The 19,330-nt window shown below is 34.7% G+C and overlaps 1 protein-coding gene and 1 pseudogene across 4 annotated transcripts in view; one reads left to right on the forward strand and one right to left on the reverse strand.

Moving 5' to 3' along the window:
• CDH12 (cadherin 12) overlaps positions 1 to 19,330 on the forward strand; it is a 684,089-nt gene that overhangs the window by 59,493 nt on the left and 605,266 nt on the right. The gene's annotated exons all lie outside the window — the stretch shown is intronic.
• LOC144228839 (nucleoporin Nup37 pseudogene) lies at positions 16,238 to 17,232 on the reverse strand (annotated as a pseudogene).

Consider the following 19,330-nt stretch of genomic DNA (forward strand, 5'->3'; position numbering starts at 1 on the left):
TTGGCCATCTGGATGTCCTCTTTGGAGAAGTGTCTGTTCATATCTTCTGCCCATTTCTTCACTGGGTTGTTTGTGTTTCGGGCGTGTAGTTTGATGAGTTCCTTATATATTCTGGATATTAACCCTTTATCTGAGAGAACATGTGCAAGCAGGGAAGGGGAAGATAGAGAGGGAGTGAGAGAGAATCTCAAGCAGGCTCCATTGTGTCAGCACAGAGCCCGATGCGGGAGTCCATCTTACTAACCATAAGATCATGACCTGAGCTGAAGCCAAGAATAGGGTGCTTACACAACTGAGCCACTCAGGTGCCCCTGTCAGATTTTTTTGGTGGGGGATTCCCCTATAATATCCTTCCTTAACAAATATTTTGTTCCATAATGCAAAGATTTTTGGGGTTGTATCTGTTATTTCTGTTAGATCTCTGAGTCATAAGCTATCATTCTTTCAGTGTCAGATAGTCTTATGACACATTTTAGTTTGTTTTCAATGACACTCTGGTCTGTCTGGAATGAATAGATGTATTGTATGAAGTCATTTTTGCAATGAGGTTAGGTTTTGAGTTGACTTTTTCCCAACTGTTAAAAAATTTTAGTAGTATTTATTGAATACCCTTTCATCACTATTTCTTGTACTATCAATATGTTTATATAATGTTTCATAAATTTGTATAAAAACAGAAAAATATAATGATAAAAAACAAAAATATAATGAAAAAAGCCAAAAAGACCAAGATTATCAGGAGATGATAACCACATTTGAAATAAGTAAATAAATAATAAGCATATAAGTAGAGGCAGAATAAAGAAAATATGAAATTTCTCATCATCCTCCACTTGTACCTTTCCAAAAGTTCATATGTGCCATTAATATTGAACTAAAAAATTATTTTCACAAAGGCAATAATAATACACACATTGTTCATTTTGTATTCACAAATCTTTCTCTCTATATATGTATATTTGACCCTTAGGAGATCTACCTCATTCTTTTGTAGACTGACAAGTTTGTATTGTTTTGTTTTGTTTTTTGTTTCCTAACCTATGGATGACCCATAGTTTGTTTAACTGGTTGTCCTTACTTGAATACACTTTGCTTTTACTAATAATAGCAAACTGATTATCCTATACCCACGTTTTATGATCACTGAGTCAAAATAAAGTGTATTATAATATTACCAACTGCTCTCTAAAAATGTTATATCAATTTACATTATCACCAAAGATTATGAAACTTCTCATTTCATATGCCCTCATTATTACTCAACATGAAGCTTCTTAAATATTTCTCCCATAAGTGGAAACTTAAATTTGCATCTTAGTCTTGGGGTGTCTGAGTGGCTCAATAGGTTAAGCATCTGATTCTTGATTTTGGCTCAGGTCATGATCTCACTGTCATGGGATGGAGCCTGCTTGGGAATCTGTCGCTCTTCTTCTCTCTCTCTCTCCCCGCTCCTATCTCTCAAAATAACTAAACATTAAAAAAAAAGTTCCATCTTAGTCTTAATTTACCTTGCTTAAATTATGAATATTTTTGAGTTACATTTAGAAAATTGAATTAATGTGACTCAAAGTTAAATAAAATAATATAGCACAATTTTTTAAATTCATATTTGGCCTTTCAAAAGAAACACAGTTTGCTAAGTTTTCTGATGTCTTTTCTAAAATTTTAGTCCTTTATTTTTTTCTTAAATAGTTTATTGTCAAGTTGGTTTCCATACAACACCCATTGCTCATCCCAACAAGTGCCCTCCTCCTTGCCTTCCTTCACCCCCCTTCCCTCCCCCCCACCTCCAGCAGCCCTCAGATTGTTCTCAGCAATATTTACAAGTGCTTTTACCTTCTACTTTTGTCTGTTCTTGCTTACTCTAACTTTCTTTCTTTCTTTTATTTTTTTATTTGGGAAGTCATCTATTTTTAATTCACAATGATGTCTTTGCTTCATTTTGTATATCAATTATTTCATTCTTTAATTCATTAGCTTATATTATTTTTCTAATGTACTCCCCAGGAATATGATTTTCTTCTCCACATGCTGTAGTTTTACAGCAAAGTAATTTCCTATGTTTCTATTATTAGCACAGTCACATGTATCTCATTCATTCATTTGAAAAGTATGAACTGACTCAACTGAGACATCCTTAGTCTTTATACTTCCTTTAAGCTACTGTTAGCTCACACAGTAATTGAGTTGTTTGGATAATGTATCATTGAGCTTTTTATTTATTATTTGATTAAAGAAAGTATAGACAGACAATATTTTAATGTTGGGGTATATTAATTTTCCATTGTTTGTATAAGATTATATAAGATGTATTATAATGCAATCCAAATTTTGGCATTAAAGTAAGAATACAATGTTCAATGGCTGAGAATTCATTTTAAATTTTATAATACAAATTTTATTATATACATCCAACAAACCAAACAAAGGGTGGGTAAATAAGAAAATTTGTTTTATGACCTAGTAGGATGAAATGTCTTTTTAAGAATGAAACCTAAAATATGAATGGTAGATAATTAATATTTAAATTACAAAAGAACACATGTTATGCTGTGAAAATTCTGAGAGACTCCTGAATCAGCTGGGTACTAAATCTGTTGCTGAGGGTACAGTTTAGTCTCCTACCATGATTATAGCAATAAAGTTAATGATATCATTGCAGTCACACCAACATTTTATAATGCTATTAAATGGATATACTTACTGAAGGGGCATGAAGGGGAGCAGGTTTTAATAGGATTTTTAAGAATAATGTTTTCTGCCATTTAGACTATTTCTTAATTTTAGGCAAACAGGAAGTATGATTAACTATAATGGAAATAAATTAAAAGGATCAATTAAATGGAAACACTTTTGAGCTTCATGCTAAATAGAATTTTAATTTGAGTGTGTAAAATGAGTGTTATTGAAATAGAATTGTAAACATGCAACATTAAAATATCTAAAAAGAGGGGCGCCTGGGTGGCTCAGTTGGTTAAGCCTCCGACATTGTTTCAGGTCAGGATCTCATGGTTCATGGGTCTGAGCCCTGCGTCGGGCTCTGTGTTGACAGCTCAGAGCCTGGAGCCTGTCTTCAGATTCTGTGTCTCCCTCTCTCTCTGACCCTCCCCTACTCACGCTGTCTCTCTCTCTCTCAAAAAGAAATAAAACATTAAAAAATATTAAAAAAAAATAAAATATCTAAAAAGATACATTATACATTAAATTTGAATAAGAAATTATCAACTTTGTGATGTTACTGTGTTTTAAAACATAGACCTACTAATTATGTAACAGCAATTGTATAATAATTAAATCCGCAGTAGTTGGCCTATCAGCTAAAATCTGTGATGCTTTCAAAGGAGTATTTATTCCTCCTCTAAAGACAAAACTAGTAAGGTGTTGTTATAGGGTGAATTACATTTGCAAAAAAAGAATATATTGAATATTTTTCAGTAGCTGTGAATGTGGCCATTTCGGGAATAGGGTTTGCTTTTGTAATCAAGATAAGATAAAGTCATTAGGATGGGTCCCCATCCAACATGATGGGTGTCTTTATAATAGGAGAAGAAGAAAGAGATATACTAGGAAAAGACAGCTGTGTGACAGAAGAGGCAGAAATTGGAGTAATACATTTGCAAGCTGGCTAACTCCAAGAGTCGTCAGCAAACCACCAGAAGCTAAAAAGAGGCAGGGAAGGATTCTCTTCTAAAGATTTAAAAAAGAGCATGGTCTTAATGTCTTTTCACATTCCTAATCTCTAGAACTGTAGGCGATAAATTTGTGTTGTTTTCAGCCACTAGATTGTGGCCTTCCCCCCCACCCCCCATGACAACCCTAGGAAACTAATACAGACATGAAACATTTTGAGTTAACCTCTGGCAATTATAGGGGCACTTGTTTGGCAAAGTAAAATGCCTTGGCTTTGTTTGTATGAATTCTACTAATGCCTAGGGGCGCCTGGGTGGCTCAGTAGGTTGAGCGTCCTACCTTGGTTCAGGTCACGATCTTGCGGTCTGTGAGGTCAAGCCCTGCATCAGACTCTGTGCTGACGGCTCAGAGCCTGGAGCCTGCTTCAGATTCTGTGTCTCCTTCACTCTCTGCCCCTCTCCCACTCACACTCTGTCTCTCTTGTCAAAAATAAATAAACATTAAAAAATATTAAATAAAAGCAAAAAAGAAAATTCTACTCATACCCAAAGTTGCAGGATCTACGACGATGTCTGAGGTCTCTGATAGCTTTCAGGTCAGGGGAAAAGCTTAGAATTCTCATGAGATAAATTGACTATGGTTTTCTGTTACTTTAGGAACAAATCACAGCATTGAAAACACTTAAAAAATGAAAATAAAAGAAAAAGAAAATCCATAAATAATTTGGTTCAGTACAACCAGGTTGAACTTGCAAGCTCATTCAAAACTCTTGTGCACCCTCCTGATCTACTTTGCTATGATTACCACACTCATCTTTTTTACCTTGAAGCTCCAACAGTAGTCAACCACACAGAGATCCTGTACTCTTGGGTGACATATATCTTAAGTTGGGGAAAATATGTCAGGATTTTGCATAAATTATGTCAGATTTGAAGTTGCATGTGCTAATTTCTTTCATATCATGAATATAACTCAAAGGAACTTAACCTTCATAGGTTTCAAAGTCTGAGTGGATTCTTTCCACTCAAAAACTTTTAGAGCTAGAAGGAAGAGGTCATAGATGTACTAATAAATAGATAATTTTATCGGGGTAACTGTTAACATGTTCAGGTCTGTGCTGTTTTAGAATGCATGTAACACAGTAAAACATGACTTGTACTCTTGAACAGCACAACTGAGTAGATGATACAAGGCTAACCAATAGAGTGTGTGTTAAATACATGAAGAGATTCACAGGACTTGAAAAAAACCTCACTTGCAGTCTTAGATATGTTACCAGTGATGTGCAGGAATTGGTTAATACCAGCTTAGGAGAGCTGGTTATTAAACTTCCAGAAATTTTTCAAGGTGAGTGTTAAATACAACCATTATTAAAAATCAATTACATATTTATGGGGAAACTGGGTGGCTCAGTTTTTTAAGCCTCCTTTGGCCCAGGTCATGATCTCATGGTTTGTGAGTTCTAGCCCGGCATCAGCCTCCACGCTGTCNTCTACAGATATGTTCTTTCCACTCAAAAACTTTTAGAGCTAGAAGGAAGAGGTCATAGATGTACTAATAAATAGATAATTTTATCGGGGTAACTGTTAACATGTTCAGGTCTGTGCTGTTTTAGAATGCATGTAACACAGTAAAACATGACTTGTACTCTTGAACAGCACAACTGAGTAGATGATACAAGGCTAACCAATAGAGTGTGTGTTAAATACATGAAGAGATTCACAGGACTTGAAAAAAACCTCACTTGCAGTCTTAGATATGTTACCAGTGATGTGCAGGAATTGGTTAATACCAGCTTAGGAGAGCTGGTTATTAAACTTCCAGAAATTTTTCAAGGTGAGTGTTAAATACAACCATTATTAAAAATCAATTACATATTTATGGGGAAACTGGGTGGCTCAGTTTTTTAAGCCTCCTTTGGCCCAGGTCATGATCTCATGGTTTGTGAGTTCTAGCCCGGCATCAGCCTCCACGCTGTCAGTGCAGAGCCTGCTTGCATTCTCTCCCTCTCCTTCTCTCTCTGCACCTCCCTTGCTCGTACTGTCTCTCGCTCTTTCTCAAAATGAATAAGTAAACTTTTAAAAGCTTAATTACATATTTATACCTATAATTACATATTAATTATATAAAGCATTGGCAAATATTAAAAACTCATTTGTTTCTAATTATTTTACTACATTTTTCTATTATTTATATACTCTTTCTTTATCCATTCATCTATGGATGGACACTTGGGTTGCATCTGTATCTTGTCTAATATAAACAATGGTGCAATAAACATAGGGTTGCAAATATCTTGTCAAGTTAGTGTCTTTGTTTTCTTTGGGTAATTATCAAGCAGTGGCATTATTGGAAAATATAGCATTTGTTTTAATGTTTTTTATTTATTTCTAGGAGAGAGAGAGAGAGAGAGAGAGAGAGAGAGAGAGACAGTGTGAACAGGGGAGGGTCAGAGAGAGAGGGAGTCACAGACTCTGAAACAGGCGTCAGGCTCTGAGCTGGCAGTCAGCACAGAGCCAGACGCGGGGCTCGAACACACGAACCGCGAGATCATGACCTAAGCGAAAGTCGGATGCTTAACCGACTAAGCCACCCAGGCGCCCCTGTTTTTAATTTTTTTGAGAAATCTTCATACTGTTTTTCACAGTGCTTTACAATCCCACCAATAGTGCATGAGGGTTCATTCTTTTCCACATCTTCACCGACACTTTTATGTCTTATCTTTTTTATGCTACCCATTTTGATTGGTGTGAGGTGATAGGTCATTTCATTGTGGTTTTGATTCTATTTCCCTGATGATTAGTGATGTTGAGCATCTTTTCATGTGTGTGTTGTGTTTGTATGTTGTCTTTGGAAAAACGTCTATTCAGATCCTATGCCCATGTTTTTAGTAGGATTGTTGAGTTTCTTCGGTGTTGATTTGATAAATTACATATGTTGGATATTAAACCCTAATCAGATATTCCATTATATTTTAAACAAACTCTACACAGGTCTCCACATCTGTACCCTTGTTTACCTCTCAAAACGTCCTTCTTTTCTATGCCTCTTTTTCTTCATTTAACTATTGTAAATCTCTGCATATGCCAAGTGTCTTTCCCCACTTAGAGTCTTTTAAGACTTTTCTGTTTATAATTTTTTTGTAGGGGTCTCATTTATATTGGCAGAATTTCAAAGAAAAGTTACCTTATTATTTTTAAAACTTTACTTATTTATTTTGAGAATGAAAGAGAGAGTGCAAGCTGAGGAGGGGCAAAAAGGTTGGGGGGAGAGGGACTCTCAAGCAGGCTTTATGCTGATAGCAGCCATGGGGCTCCATGAGCCACTGTGAGCTCATGACTTGAGCTGAAACCAAGGGTCAGGCACTTAGCAGACTGAATGACCCAGGAACCCCTCAAAGATAATTTTAAAATAAGCACAGAATATATCAAGGAAACTTAAGTAATATTTTACTACAATATATAAAAAATACTATTCTTTTAATACACAAATCCTGTTTCATCTTAAAATGCAAATTGAGCTAAAAATTTAATGTGGCTTCTTAATTTCTAATGACTAAAATAAAGGTAAATTGAGATTTCTCTTCCCCACAACCACCATGGACGGCAAGTTTTAGTGAAATAACAGGGGAATTCGTTTTTGCTTATATTGACTATGTATTTAAGGATTTCCAAAAAGTGACATTTTCTATTTTTAACTTTGTTTCATATTTTACTTCTATAATTATATCTCATATTCAAAATGTTAAATAGCTTCCTTATTTTAGGTAATGCAATAATTTTAAATACTAGATATTCATGGATTAAAGAAAACTTCAATAGCAATACCAAGAATGATACCTTCTTTCAAAATGATCATATGTAAGTCTACAGTGGTAAGCAGTCGGTCCAAAGAGATAGTAAATCTGTCTCTGTCAGTCAGGTCAGGACTCAATTTTATTTGAAATAAGATGGAAGTTATTGGTGAATTTGAGACAGGGAAATTATATCATGCAATTTGTGTTTTAAAGAATTATTCAGTTGGCTAGAATATAGGGGCAAAAATGATGGAGGCAAGATGCCAAGTTAAGACATTATTGCAATAGTTCAAGTCCAAGATTATAGTAGTACTAGAAAGAGGAAATAAAAGGAAAGTAGGGAAAATATCTCAAGTTACAGTTTGTAAAATATACTAAAAAATTGATTTGAAGGGTGAGGAAGAATGAATAATTTTAACCTGAGGAACTGGTCATTCTTGTCAAAAGAATAATTTGAATGAGAAGACTTTAGAAGAAAAATAGTTTGCCGTTTGTCTTTTGTCCATGGTCATTTTTAGCTTTTACATGCTTATTCATGTGGAAATATCAAGTATAAATCTAATACCTGATATATGGCAAGCACATGCTATATATTATGTGGCCACTCACTTGGAAGGTCCCTTGGCCTTAAAAAGCTAAAATACAAGGTCTACTTGTAAAATGATTATTAGCAGATTTCAGTGAGCTTTTAAAGAGGTTATTATAATTTTTGAGTGATGTCATAGAAATGATAATTGTTAAATACCTCTAAACATTTTCTGTAATTAAAGAGGGAAGTGTTTGGTTCATTCTGATTTCAATGTGTTAGTATTTTATTTTTATTGTTTACAATCAGGCAATTTTTAGACACTTAAGAAATAGATACATGAAATCACTGAGATTTAAAAAACAAGGGAAGAATAGCTGTCAATAAAATAAAACAACCCCCTGTTCATATCAGTGAACTGAAAGGAATGTGTTAGTGTCCTCACTTAGCATTGATTGTTCTCTCATCTGGCATTGCCAATATTTTTAATTTTGCAGAAGTAATTTATATTTTATATTGCCTATTGTTTATTAGAAGTAGGTACATTATATCAAATACTGATAATATCAGATAATATCAGATAACTAATATCAAATGTGTTCTTTCTGTTGAGCCATTCTAGTGTTTTCCTCTGCTAATGAGGGTAACAATGTTGAGTGAAAAGTTAATTACAGTTTCCAAGTTGACTCATTTGAATGCAATGAATCACCTCATTTTCAAAATTATTTCTGATTAGACATCTTGCATTTCAAAGTCAAAAGTAGAGTTGGTTAGACACACTTGGTAAGTTTTTATGTAAGGAGTCTGCAGACACTTAAGGAAAATATGATTTTTCAAAAATACTTGTTAGCCAAGTGGAATTGATATGACACTCCCACTCTCACAGTTCAGCATATCTGAAACTTTCAAAAACTTTGAACCCTCCAAAGATCTGCATGCACTTTGTCAAGGGAGTTAATGGGGTGAGAAATGAAAGAAATGCTGTGGTGTGCTTTCTAAAGAGGCGTGTTCATACTGCATTTAAAACAAGGAGTTTCCAATTCCCTTTACTTGAATGTGAAAGGGGTGCAGAATTCTCCAGGATTATTGAATACTTTTGTTCATTCTGTCAGTGCTATTTGTTTCTTATCAAGCATTATATTGGATTTTAGTATAAGACACGAATAGTAAAAGGTCTGCCCCATAACATCTGAACTTTTAAAAAATAAGTAAAACAATTAACGTACTGAGGGCATTGTGTGTGTGTGTGTGTGTGTGTGTGTGTAAAATCAATGGTAAACTTTGGGTCTTTATCTTTCTAAAATTTTTTTCCTTTTTGTTTTGTGCTTTTTGTTTCCTTTTTTTCCTTTTTTGTTATATGAAGACTTTGAGGTAAGCAAAATTCTTGTGACAGTTAACACAATTGTACTTAGTACAGTCTATTTAAAAAAATGATCATCATGAGGCATTTGTGCATTGTGTTGGTTGCTGCTACCTAGCAGGAAAAGAGAGCCCAAATTCCTATGTCATATTATTGATCAAAATAAATAGTTTGAAGAAAGTATAAGGAATGTATATTCTTTGCCTATTTTCTTTTACCTTTGTAAAAAAAATGATTTGGAAACTTCAATGGGAAAAATGTTTCTATAATTTTAAATATATCTCAGTGCCACCTCATTCTAAAGTATTTGGATCCATCCAGTCAAAAAGAGGTTAAAATCAGTGTAAGAATTCAGGGATTTAGGATTAAGCCCTCTTGTTACTGTTCTGTGTTATTTAAATTACTTGACTGTATCACAGTAATTCAACAGATAATGACATTTTGATCTATACATCTCCATAACTTAACTGATTTTGAATGACCTTTAACAAGATGAATTTTGGGGCATCTGGGTGGCTCAGTCAGTAAAGTGTCTGACTTTGGCTCAGGCCACGATCTCAAGGTTTGTGAGTTTGAGCCCCACATCGGGCTCTGTGCTGACAGCTCAGAGCCTGGAGCTGCTTCAGTGTCTCCCCCTCCCTCTGCCCCTTCCTTGCTCATACTCTGTCTCTCTCTATCTCTCAATAATAAATAAACATTAAAATATAAAGAAACTGAATCTTATTTTGATTATCTGGATTAGAATGTGCCTGTTTTATTTCTTTTGGGGGAAAGTGAGGGAAAGAGAGGGAAAATTGAACTCATTGACATAATTTTTATGCATTGATTAATGTTAAAAATGTATGGTATATTAAGGAAACTCACAGGATGACTATAAGGAACTAATTTTTCCTTTCTATTTAATTTTCTGTTACTTCTATAACTTCTTTTCCACTTTCTAATGTTTAAGTCCATATCCTCTGATATAACTGTTTTAAATGAAATGGCTTTATTTTAGATATGTTATAACCAGTGGCAAACTTGTTTCTCAGATACATTCTTGTTCTGTTTAATTTTGTTGGTTTAATTTCTCTTCAAAAGTTGGGAAATACAAAGGAAATTGACAAGCTGGCAGTAATTTTCATTTGCTAGCCAATCATAAGGAGTTATCTCAAAAGAACCTTCTGATGAATAAGGAAACCAAATAGAAAAGTAATTTATCAAAAGATCACTGATACACAAGTACTAGCTCATAATTTTAGAACTGGTGCCTATACATATGGTTTCACCCAATATCTATGTTTTAATACACAAATAAAAAGTTTCCTTCCTGTGTCTATATCTCCCCTCATTAAATACATCAGAATCTTATATGCCAATTCAGGATTTTTAAAATGAGATGACATTAGCCATGTATGAAGCTTGTTAATATATATATTCATCTGTAATGTATTTAATAGGTCTTGGTGTTGTTACTGAATGAGTGAAAAGTTATTCTTTATAATCATTCTTTAGATCTTCCCATCAGTATGTCTCCAGTGATAAAAGTTGCCAAATCATACTAGAGTAACCTGCCCAAATAATTAACTATAGTGAATTGTGTAATGAAGGTATTTGGGACAAGTTGAATACAGAAGAGTAGTCTATGGATAGAAAAGCAACACCTAAAATACGTAGGGAAACCTTTGGAATTAGGGCCTTCTGGAAGAAGGACATAGGATTCTTTCTCATAGTTATCACGTTCAGTAATAACGGAATGAGCATTCCTTTGCAGTATGAAAGAGTACATTTTGGAAAGTACATGCTGATGTAAGCAAGGAATGTCTTGTATGTAAGTCTGTGGTTAGCATTAGTGATAGGGAACACACTTATTTTCTCCTTAATAAGAACATCTATCTCAGTGATCGTTCTAAGAAAAGAAAATTGGCTATTTCAACTCATTGATTATTTATATTTTAATATGGTTAGACCTAAAAAGTTACATTATTAAATCCTCATATTCGATGATTAACACTTGAAGGAGTCTTTAAAATTTCATATATATACCTCTTAGGGGTATGTTGTAGATGGTCATGATTTGAGTACACGATTTTGAAAAATATATAATGTGAAGACATAAATCGACCCATTGCATGAATGTGGCTGTATTCATAAAACCCAAAGGTTTGTTTCTGTTTTTGCTTACCTACACACCATCTGCAACATTTGATTCTTTCTGGGTTCCTTCTAGGTAAGAACTTTTATATATAAGAAGGAAACTTTCTATTTTTCATTTTTATATTCGCTGATAAATACTCTGCCCCAGCTACATCCAGTTAAACTACAAAGGAGCAAAACAAGTGTTGAAGTGGGGGCTTTTCAATCTCATTTTTGGTTACAGATAATGTAGATCAGTTATCCCCATTTTTTCAAATAAGACTACCCAGGCAGTGCTAGCAAAAGTATTGTTAAGTACTGTTTTTGAAACTTGGCACTTTACCCTCTGGAAGTTATAAAAGATTCAAAGTTGAAGTAGGCACAGAGTTGGAGATTCAGAGAGAATTTTTGGAAGTGCTTCAGTTCACTGTAGACCCACAATTGCAGGGAGAGTGGCTTTGATGTGACTGTTCGGAGAACTGGCACGTATCTGCTGAAGTTCAGGGGCACCACAGATGCCATCAGGCGTTCCACAGGCTGAGCGCTTATGACTGGCAACGGTCCCATTGGCAGAAGGGATAGAAATGGCTTGAGTGGGGACTGCCTGCTTGTCCAGCATTTCTTAGAATGGAGGATGGCTAAGGATTTTCCAGGGAACCTTAGAGAGAGATACCCTGGATCACTGGAGGAAGGCTAGGTGATGTCAGGGGAAAGAAGCTAGAAGTACACCCTGGAGTGCTAAGCACCTTACAGATGCCATGTAGGTAGCCCACCAATTGTCCGTGACAGAACACGTTTGTCTATGTAGAGGAAACTTTATATAAGGTACCCGAGTGATTTTAGAATGGACGAGGGAGCCCTAAAGACGTGACACGGCATCACCTGAAAAAAAAAGCCAAGATTCAAAGAGCATTCATGCCCACGGGGTATTGAAGCTAAGTCACCAGAATGGTGCCAAAGTAGAGCTTACCTGCCCTTCATTCATCTCTCCTTCAAATTTAATCCTCTTTCTTTTTTTTTTTAAGTTTTTTTTTTTAAATGTTTTATTTATTTCTAGGAGAGAGAGAGAGAGAGACAGCGTGAGCAGGGGAGGGTCAGAGAGAGAGGGAGTCACAGACTGAAACAGGCTCCAGGCTCTGAGCTGGCAGTCAGCACAGAGCCCGACGCGGGGCTCGAACCCACGAACTGCGAGATCGTGACCTAAGCGAAAGTCGGACGCTTAACCGACTAAGCCACCCAGGCGCCCCAAATTTAATCCTCTTTCTGTCTTTGCAGGCGGTGAGGGATATTGGATGCAGGAAGGAAAGGTTGAAACTTTCTGTTTGTTTGTTTTTGTTTGTTTTTTTACACATTTTGGGATATATTAATTACAAAAATAGACTGAACTAAAGTACAATTTCTCTTGACTAGATTAAGCAGAAGTCTTAATTATCTAAAAGTGATCAGAATATTCCTCGTGCCGTGCCCTAGATTTCATCCAAGGGGAAGGAAAGGATGAATTCTACAGAATAGCTTACCTGAGTAAAGTGGGTTCTCGGGGTGGGGAGAAGAGAGTTGTATTCTGATTATGTCTTTTGAATGTTGTAGTCTGTTCATCCTGTTTAATCAGCTCCAGTGTTCATTCATTCATTGTGTGTGTGTGTGTGTGCATGTGTGTGCATGTGTGTGTATTCACAGCAAGTCACAGCCTGGAAAATCATATTATATTTGAGTTTCAGTGACATTCCAAAATAAACTGAATCTAAGATAAGTTACGGATTCATATCATTTTACTATGTATTTTTTCCTCTTAGTACTCGTATGATTTTAAGTGGTTATTTTAATTAAAAATTCCTATTATCATTATTTTATCTCCTATGAATTCTAGTTTGGTTCGAAAGTTAAAAACAGTTCATTCCCATCATTGTTCTATATTTTCTTGAGATCATTCAAACCTTACCTCTTTTTTTTGTATATGCCAAAGTCCTGGCTTGCATTTAAAACATACACACATACATATATAGTATACATGCTTATGAATATGCATATATGTGTATGTGTGTATATAAGGAAAACGTAGTTTGTTATTTCAGAAAAATGAAAAGCCTTTAGAATCAAAACCAGGTTTGGAATATAATTTCAAATCCCTCACGTCTATTTAACTTGTACGAGTTAAACACATTACATTTTTTCCCTAGTAACAATGAACTAATGTATATAACCTAAGTGGGATAAATAGGTTTGCTTTATTCTAATGTATTTATATCATTTGGATATAAATACATTATATGGATTTTGATAATTTGAAAATATATTTTAAATCAAACGCAGCATGGAGTTAAATCCCTTTACATTTTCTGGTTCGTGTTATGAAACTTGAATTGATTAATAAAGCTCTAAGCCTGCTTGTCTTACATTAACAATATGCCATTTATTTGAAAACTGTCATATGAAACTTCTTAAGTATCAACTTTTACACATAATTGGGGCTACTTTTTATTTTCCTGATAGTTTTAGGATTTAACAAGTCACTATGGGCTCATTTTACATGTGACAACCTAAGCCTCAACTTCAACAATTACCTATTAATTATTAAGGCTGCCTTGAACCTCCCCACAATATGATCCATAAATGTATGGCCTAGGGAAATTTTGTGTTGGTGCTAGGGCTAATAGAAAGTCTAGGAGTAGGAAATAAACATAGGAAAATCATTTGAAATTAAATGATAATCTTTATCTAGACTTCTGTTTCAAATAAGATTGCTCCTATAGATAGGCATACATGCTGTCTAACATAGGACTTTTTCACCAAGTCTGCTGTTGAACATATGAGCATTGTTTCAACAGTGAAGTGGTCCAGCAAATAACATTTAACTGAACTTGGATGAAAGTTGACCTGTGTACTGCTAATGCTATTACTAAAGCATTCAATATGTTGTCTCACCTATACTTGTTGATAAATAATTTGTGTTGGGATTGTTTACATCACAGCTAACTTAAAATGATTAGACTGATCATTTACTTACAATATATATACTCAAGTTTGGAACAGAAGTGTTCCTTACGCCTTGAATAGGACACTGATTTCCCTTTACCTCTCAAGCACGTTCAGTCAAACATACCTGTGATTAGACTCCTTATCCATTCTCAAGACTTTGATTCACTGATTAATTGTGGATAAATCCCGTTATCCTCTCCAAGTGGAATGGCCGCAAATGGAGTGTAGTCTTAAACTGTGATGCTTGATTATACCCACACATAATCACAGCAATATCAACAGAATAAAATGCAGGAAGATCACAGAAAATATCTTGTGTCACAATTGGACGTAAATAGAAGTTACTGAGACCTCATTCATATCTGTGCCTCATACAATTTATATGTTTTTAATAATGCAAACACATAAAAGGAATAGAAAGTAAAGAAATGAGGGTGCCAAAGTAGAAAAAAATGTGTAAGAAAGGTAAGCAAAACCAAAGCCAAAAGGTAATATAGTATAGATTATTTTGTGTCCCTTTCTTTCATTCTCCAGTGTTATGTTCTTTACTGAAAACAGTCTTTTATAATTTAATGAATAAATCTAAAAATATAAACAATAATAACACACTCTGAAAATGGCATTTTAAATATAGCCATTCAATTTGTTACTTAGGATCCTATTTTATAAAATAGCTACTTTTGTTATTCTTAGGCTTCCTTGCAGAAGAAATAACTTGCATTTCCTCTGTCTACATCCAGGAACCAAGCATTTAAAGTTTTTATTGCTAACCAACAGCTATAAGTAAAATTATGTGTGTGTCCACTGTTCCAGTCATTCTAGGATTCATCACACATGGATGAAAAATTCAGACCTCACTTTTACAGAATTTCTATTCTCCAAAAATGTACACAATGAGATATGGGTATTACTTAGTTGCTGGAAGCAATAATTCATCTTTTTTTTTTTTTTTTTTTTTTTTGTTTTTTTTTTTTTTTTTTTACTGTTTNATATTTAATAAGGAGACATTTTACAACTAAAATTATACTTGGAATCATGGAAAACACAACATAATTACTTGAGTTTGAAATCATAGTTAGAAAGCCAGAAGGAATCATGGAAAGCACAACATAATTACTTGAGTTTGAAATCATAGTTAGAAAGCCAGAAGGAATCATGGAAAGCACAACATAATTACTTGAGTTTGAAATCATAGTTAGAAAGCCAGAAGAAAATTGTCCTGACTCTNAAAAAGGCAGGAAGTCACTGACTTTTGAAGGTATATTTGGATCACATTTTTTTTCAACAAGCCAGGATTTGAGTGCCAACTATTAACTAATGGTCTTAACTTTGAATAAATTATCAAAAATTAAAAAGACTAATTTTGGAATGTAATTTTTATGCATAATAATTTTTTCACAATCTTCTTGATTATATAAAATGTTTCAGTTTTTAGTATTATTTTTTACAATGGGATCCTGAGTTTAACCACAGCTATAACAAATCATCTTTTATCATAGTAGCTGTGAATTCTTTCTCAATGGGAGATAAACTGATTTTCTTACAATCTTAAATCAAAGGATAGACATCATTACTTAAACTAACCTGCTGACTATATTCTAGAAGTATCAAATAGTGAATTAAAATATTTTTGGAAACAGATTTTTAAGACAACTGGTTTTTATTGAAGCAATGATAAATATCCATATCTTGATATTAATATGTAGATATTCTTTTGTTTATATTTCTTTTTTTTCAAACCATCAACATTTTATTTAACAAAAGCAACAACGGGGACATTTCTAGAGCTTACAGTATATTTGACATAAAAATAGGAAGTTCTCCAAAATATGTATTAAAAATACAAAATGTATGGAGTAAGGTACACTATCCAAAACAACTTATGGTCTCTTCCAGTTGCACACAGTGGGAGAGTTCTATGCCAGGAAAGGCCAGATCCGAGAACTACAGAACCACCGAGGAGAGTTGAGGGTGTCTTAAATGATGAGTTTGAAACAGACTTGCCATTTTGCCAGGATAACCGGTGGTTGCAAACAAGTTCTTATTAACCACAGACCATCCCAATAAGCAGGCTTGATCCATGTGGACAGGTCTCTTATCTTGAGGATAACTGGTTCCAGTAATATCTCCAATTAACCAATCATTTCCTGCAACTGCTCCAACTTTGAGGATGTTTTTGAAGCACGAGTGGGCTGATATTAATGGCATCTGTTCTGATTCAAGAGAGAAAATAGCCTGTTGAGCCAAAAGATCATAAAACCGGATTGTCCCATTCTTCTCTGCAACCATCAGCTTAAAAGTTCCTCAGGATGCCAGCACAAACTCATTCCAAGGAAATGAAGAAGAAAATGAGCTGTCTGCATTTCTTCCAAGTTCCAAATCCTGAGGTACGATCATCACTCACACTTGAAATTTCTTGGCTCTCTTTGGGCTCAAACACCAAACCATTAATGAAATCGGAATGGCCCTCTAAAACCTTGCATTCATTTTTATCTTGAAGATCTAAAGTCAATAACCTTATTTTCATATCAGCAGCTGAAGTACAAAATTTGATTACTGGAAGCAATGAATCAAGTCTAGTTTCTGGGCTCCAAGCTATGTCATTGACCCTGACACCATGCTGAAATGTTCATAGTGTTTTATACCGAATTCCTTCAATGTCTGTTTCTTCCTCCTGAACTATGCATGTGTCAATGCCCACATATTTACTGCCACCATATGCAGTTAAGGTTTCCTGAGTCCCTACTCTGAGGGATTAAATTCTACTACATGCACATAATCTTCACAATCCACAGTGTAGGCAGAATTTCTCGGAGCATCTTGCTTCATTTTGTATGTCAATACTTGAACAGTTATAAAAATAAAATAGCCTTCTACTGGACAAGGATATGAAATGGGGGATCAGGTTATTTATATTTCTTTAAAATCCCCTTTCCTCATATTTCTGAGTTTCATTAGAACAAAAATAATGAAACATATAATATATACCTATATTATGATTTTACTATTATGTGTGTGCTTGTAATAAATGGAGGACAGTAAAAGGCAAACAGCAACCACACACACACAAAATAATGTTAATTCAATGATTGTTCAGTTGGAATGATTAGAAGGCAATATTTTACAAAATGAGGCTATTGACTTAGTTTTAGATTATGAAGTAAAAATCCACAATTAAAACAGTGGATTTTACAATTAAAAAAGTATTTCAAGCATTCTGTAGATTTTCAAGCTCATGACATTCAGGTTATTGCTATATTCCTTTAATTCTAGCAATTGTACATTTGGCTCATACCAAACAAACAAACAACAACAACAACAACAACAAAACAATACCATCAATGAAAGGTTATATGATTTACCTCTAGAAAATACTTTCAGATAAATAAATCAGCATCTTCGCTTTAGAACTGCCCCTCCAGCAAAGGAGTTGCTATCCTACAAGGGGATTGTTTTTTCAATCATAAAAAACAAAAGCAGAGTAATTAAATATGTATATATATTCACAAATATACTTTACACATATACTTTAGAGCAAATAGCAGATACTCTCAAATCATTCACAGAATGAATCTAGATCCACCATATATAATCGTGTTATAAAATAAGGTATATTTTACCTTACTTGGGAGAAGGCACTTTGCTGATGTGATTAACTTAAGGATCTTGAGCTAGGAAGGTTATCCTGGGTTATCCAGGATGTAATCACAAAGGTCCTTGTAAAACGGAGGCAGAATGTCAGAGTCAGAGAAGGTGATGTGAAGATGGAAACAGAGGTTAGGATGATACGGGGTCACAAACCTAGGAAAAAGGGCAGTCCTACTAAAGGAGCTAAGTAGTTTGCCTCTCGAGAATCCAGAAGGAACACATTTCTGCTGATACATTGATTTTAGTCCAGAGAAACTGATTTTGGAATTTTGACCTCTAGAATTGTAAGCTAATATCTTTATGTTGTTTTAAAAACCCTGTTCATGGTAATTTGTTACAGCAGCAATGGGGAACTAATACAACTGTAGAGATTAGAACTGACTTGAGTGATAGAGGAGGTTCAAAAGGATAATGATTTCCCTTTTTTAATGGGTTGTCGCTATCATAATCAATTGTGGTGAATACCTGTTCTCGTTTCTTGCATTATCAGTCAGTAAATCTGGATCAGACATACATCTTCCTGCGTGTTGATTCGTACTTTAGGTTTCACATTTATTATAGTTCAAAGTACAATTCAGTTCCCACTTCTTTTTTTTAATGCCTATTTATTTTTGAAAGAGAGAGAGAGAGAGAGAGAACGAGCAGGTGAAGGACAGAGAGAGAGGGAGATGTAGAATCCAAAGCAGGCTCCAGGCTCTGAGCTGTCAGCACAGAGCCTGACATTGGGCTCAAACTCACGAACCATGAGATCATGACCAGAGCTGAAGTCAGACACTTAACTGACTGAGCCCCCCAGGCGCCCCATAATTCTCACCTCTTTATAGAGCTTTTTATTTATTTGTACAGCCTGGAAGAATCCCATGCACAAACTTTTAAAATTTGCTTTCTGTCCCATGTTATGTATATTTCTATGGCACACCACTCTACACATGTCCTCTGTTACTTTCCATTATACTAGTCTATTTTTAAGAACACAGTTTTATGTCCATGATGGTAAATATTAGGCACAAATTCCTCTTCTCTCTGATATGGGTCTAAGGGCAAAAATCTTTTCCCTTTTTCCATTCTACATTTACTTGCTGGTGTAATAATTAAATTGACATAAGACAGATTAATAGGAGAGGACAAATTTAATTATGTACATATGGAGGGCCCACAAAAATAATGAAAACTCAAAGGCTATCAGGCATTTGGGGTTTAGGCACAGTCTTGAGCTAAGAAGCAGAAAGCAAGGGTCTGGGACTTCAAAGGACAGGGAGACAGTTCAAGTGAAGATGAG

The sequence above is a fragment of the Crocuta crocuta genome, unplaced genomic scaffold (genome assembly GCF_008692635.1).
Source record: "Crocuta crocuta isolate KB4526 unplaced genomic scaffold, BGI_CrCroc_1.0 scaffold173, whole genome shotgun sequence".
Lineage (NCBI taxonomy): Eukaryota > Metazoa > Chordata > Mammalia > Carnivora > Hyaenidae > Crocuta > Crocuta crocuta.